Source organism: Cibotium barometz, chromosome 35 (assembly GCF_041138505.1).
Source record: "Cibotium barometz isolate CiBa-2024 chromosome 35, ASM4113850v1, whole genome shotgun sequence".
In the NCBI taxonomy this organism is placed as follows: domain Eukaryota; kingdom Viridiplantae; phylum Streptophyta; class Polypodiopsida; order Cyatheales; family Cibotiaceae; genus Cibotium; species Cibotium barometz.
In genome coordinates, this window is record NC_141080.1 from 25,040,060 (window position 1) to 25,044,930 (window position 4,871).

Here is a 4,871-nt window from a genome sequence, read left to right on the forward strand (position 1 = left end):
ACAATTTAGAACTCATCAATAAAGCATGGACTCATGCCTCAATCCATCATCCAAAAGCTCCAACACAAACCAACAATTCACAATGCCCTCACCATGGCATTTACATAAGCATTTGTTAACCACAATCAAGGCATTGGCAATTGCATTCCAACAATCCCTTTCACATCATATTGACAAATGCATGCTTCCAAAACTTATGCTCTCTTATGCCCATGTGTAAAACATAGCATTGGCATGGCTATGTATAGCATCCATAGTGTCCATATGGCATCAAGATGAGCATGAGGGACTCCAAAAACATTCTATAAGCTTTCTATTCCATCAATGGCATGCCAAATGAGACATAATGAAGAAAATCCCCCAAAATGTGATCTATGAATTGGCCAAGCTCATGTGGAATCAATTCCTTTCACCATTGCCATCAATAATGCATGGAGAAGCAATATTGGCATGTGAATGGTCAGTTAATTTCTGAAAATCAGGGGAGTTTGAATGTGTCCAACCCTAATCCATTCCCAAGCTCCAACAAATGCTTCAAACTTGCAAGAAATTGATCAAATCACTCACCAATGTCATCCGGAAAGCTTCAATGGTAGAAAATGTTGAAGAAGCCTCTTGTTGAAGAAAAACGTAGCCTCTTTTTGCTCCCTGATTTGCAGCCAAAGAACACCATTTCTCCCTCTCCATTGGCCATGAAATGCTCCCCAAAATCTCGCCAAAAAGGGCTAAAACACTTAGCAATCCTTCATGAAGCTTGTGGCTAAGCTTCATAGCTTGGAGGAGGCATGGAAGAGGCGACGAAAATCAGCGAAAATCAACCCCAAAATTCAACGTGGAAGTGAAAATTCAGCCCCATTGCTAGTCTCCATGCTCATTGAGAGAAGAAATCACCATAATATGATGCTTGCAGCCATCTATGTTGAGTAGAACTTGGCAATGAAAGCTCAACTTTCAGCCATGGAGAAAGGTTCACAAGCTCCCAAATCTTGAGAAAAAATTTGCAAGAAAGAGACTCAAATGAAAGATCTCGAGAAGCTCTACAAAAACCCTAAGGTTTGGCATCAAAACGGGTAAAGGAAGAGGATCCCATGGCTATGGAAAGCTTGAGGAAGAAGAAGATGATTACTAAACGTGATTAGTAGAAAAGTTAATTGCAATTAGTCACTTGCCCTAAGACTGCTCCAAATTTTTGGTCCAGAGGCCCAAAATTTGATCCAAAAATGGCAAAATTAGCCAAAATCACTCAAAATTCAAGCAATTTCCATGAAATGCTCACCATCTCCATGAGATTAAGCAAGATTAGAGAAGATTTGTCAAGAATCACTCAAGGATTACAAGAAAATGAGAAAAAAAATGAAGAATCTCAAATTTTCAAGCAAATTTTCCCAACAACCCATGCATGCCCATGATCAAAATCAAGAGCTCTGATACCAATTGGAATGAAGGGATGTAATGCATGAAAAATATGAGTAATCACCATGTAAACATGATGCCTAAGTGTGTTTAGTCTCTCACCAAGAGAATGGAAATAGCCTTCCACAAGCCAAGAGAGAAGCCATGAGCTCCAAGAAACATAAGTTTCCATTTCTAAAAATGATCATCAAAAGTTACAACCATGGTCCAAGTCCCCTCTTTTATACATGGACTTGTCCCATTATTAACCCTATTGAATAAAGTTCCTACTTTATTACATTCATCCAATACTTGCACCTCCGGCCCAACATATTTCTTCAAGTGTGATATGTGAAAGACATTATATATTCTTGTAGTAGATGGAAGTAGCAATTGATAAGCCACTTCACCAACCCTTCTCAATACTTTGTATGGCCCAAAATAATAGTGTGCAAGCTTTGTGTTGGTACTACCTTTGAGAGATCCATATCGAGTTTTAGGTATCCTCAAGAACACAAAGTCCCCTTCTTTTAATTCCAATGGTCTTCGATGTGCATCTTCATAATGCTTCATCTTCTCTTGAGACTTCTTGATGTTCTCTTTGCATGTTTGCAAAATAATTTGCATTCTCTCAACTTGCTCCCTTGCATATGGATTTGCATTCTCTTTCTTGAATGCTACGATCGATACATACATCTTGTAGCCATACATAGCCTCAAAAGGCAACATTCCAATACTACTATGATAGGTGCTATTGTAGACAAACTCTACTCAATGCAACCAATCATCCCATGCATGTTGTGTTTCATAGCAATAATGCCTAAAGTAAGTCTAAAGCCACTTATTGACCCTCTCGGTTTGGCCATCGTTTTTTGGGTGATAGGCCATGCTAGGAGTCAAGTTGGTACCCATGCTATCAAATAATGTACATCAAAATGTACCCATGAACTTCACATCTTGGTCACTCAGTATTTCCTGTGGCATACCATGCAATTTGAACACATTTTCCATCATGAATTTGTGTGCCACCATAGATGTCGAGTGTTTCACTTTTGTTGGTACAAAATGGGCAGCTTTTGTTAATCATTCAACCACCACATAGATGCTATCCGATTCCCTCTTGGTAAAAGTTAACATGGTAATGAAATCCATAGCAATATGCATCCATTTACTCTCAGAAATAGGTAAGGGCTGAACCAAACCACAGTTCTTGTGTGTGGGATCCTTGTTGAGTTGAAAAGATATACATTTAGCAACATATTATTTAACTTTCTTCCATTGATCTTTCCAATTAAAGATCTTCTCTATGGCATCGTAGGTTTTGAATAAATCCAAGTGTCTCACCATGGGAGTAGAATGCATCTCATCCATGACCTTTTTCTTGAAGGATGAGTGGGGTACAAGATACACCCTTTCGTTTGTGATAGAGGAAACTATTTTGTAACCAAAAATGAGGTAAATCATCACAAATACCATGCTATAATTTCTACACTATTTGTGAAGCCTCATCATCATGCATGTTTTCCTCTTGAATCTCTTCAATCCAATCGTTATGCACCTCCGTGATAGCCAATAGTGAACATGCTCGTTATGCACCTCCGTGATAGCCAATAGTGAACTTGCCCACATTCTATAAAGTGAAACCGCCACCACATTTTCCTTTCCCTTCGTATATGATTTCAAAATCATATTGTTGAAGGGTAGCAACCCACCTTCTTTGATTAGGTGGAAGATTTGATTGTGATAGGAAGAAATGAAAAACCCGATGGTCAATTCTCACATAAAACTTGGTTCCATAAAGATAGTGATGCCATTTCCTAATTGCATGCAAGATAGCAATCATCTCTTGGTCATACACATGCATCTCTATCTCCTTGTCATCAAGTTTATGGCTTTCATATGCAATCACTCCATGATCTTGATATAACACGACACCAATGCCTCTTCCACATGCATCCGCTCTAATAGTGAAAGGTTTGGAGAATTATGGTCATACCAAGATAGGTGTCAAAGTAAGCATCCTTTTTAACTCATCAAAAGTCTTTTGTGCCATTACATCCCAAAAGAATTCCTCCTTCTTCAACTTATCCATCAAAGGACCCCTATATATGTGCATACTTCTTAATGAACCAGCGATAGAATGATAAGACACCCAAAATTCCCCTCACTTGAGTAAGATTGGTGAAAGTAGACAAATTCTTCACACATTTCACCTTTTTGGGATCCACATTTATGCCATCAATGCTCACAATGTGACCAAGATATTCCACCTTTTTGGGATCCACATTTATGCCATCAATGCTCACAATGTGACCAAGATATTCCACCTCTTTTACCATGAATGTACACTTGGTTTCTTTGACATACAATTGCTTGGCTCTCAATGCATTAAATATTTTCTTCACATGAGCCAAGTTCTCCTTTTTACTCTTCCTATAAACAAATATGTCATCAAAAAACACAATTAAAAACTTGAAGAGAAATGGTTATAGCACTTTATTCATCAACGCTTAAAAAGTGGTGGGTGTGTTACATAGCCCAAATGACGTTACCATGAAATGATAGGAAGACCTCTTTCGGTGCAAAATGTCATCTTCTACTCATCTCCACTTTTAATTCTTATTTATTGGTAACCAGACCCCACACGTCAATCTTGGTGAAAAACTTGGCACCTTTCAATTCTTCTAGGAGATCATGAATTCTTAGGATTGGGTACCTATTCTTGATGGTGATTTTATGGACATCCCGGTAATCTATGCACATTATAAAAGTTTCATCCTTCTTCTTCACTAATCAAATGGGTGATGCCAATGGTGATTGGCTCGATTCCACCCACCCTATATCTATTATTCATATAGGGTGGGTGGAATCGAGCCAAGTGATGCCAATGGTGATTGGCTCGATTCCACCCACCCTATATCTATTATTCATATAGGGTGGGTGGAATCGAGCCAATCACCATTGGCATCACCCATTTTATTGGTGAACAAGAAGGATGGAACTATTAGAATGTTCATAGATTAGTGGGATGTCAATAAAATTACAATCAAGAATAGGTACCCGATTCTAAAAAAAACATTGTCATTTGGTAAGTCTTTTAGGGAGTACTATAAGCATATAATCACTTTTTTTGAACCTCAAAATCCCCTTAGACTGAATTAGAATTTTTTTGAATTTGGTGAAACCCTAGATTAGGCCCACTTTCCGTATCGGATTTGTGCAACCAATAGCTTGTTTAAAAGTTCTAGAGAAGCACTTTACAATGACATAGTTACCTTCTCACTTACCCAAAATCCTGATGAGTGAATTAAGGTTTTTTATTACAACTACATATGAATTTTTGAGCAAAATTGGACAACATATCCTTTAAAACTGGAAAAAACTCTCAATGTAATCAAGTGTAACAATACTCATGCATTCATTGCCAAATTGCCCTAGTGTCCAAAAGAATCCAATTGCATGTGCGTTTGACCATTGGA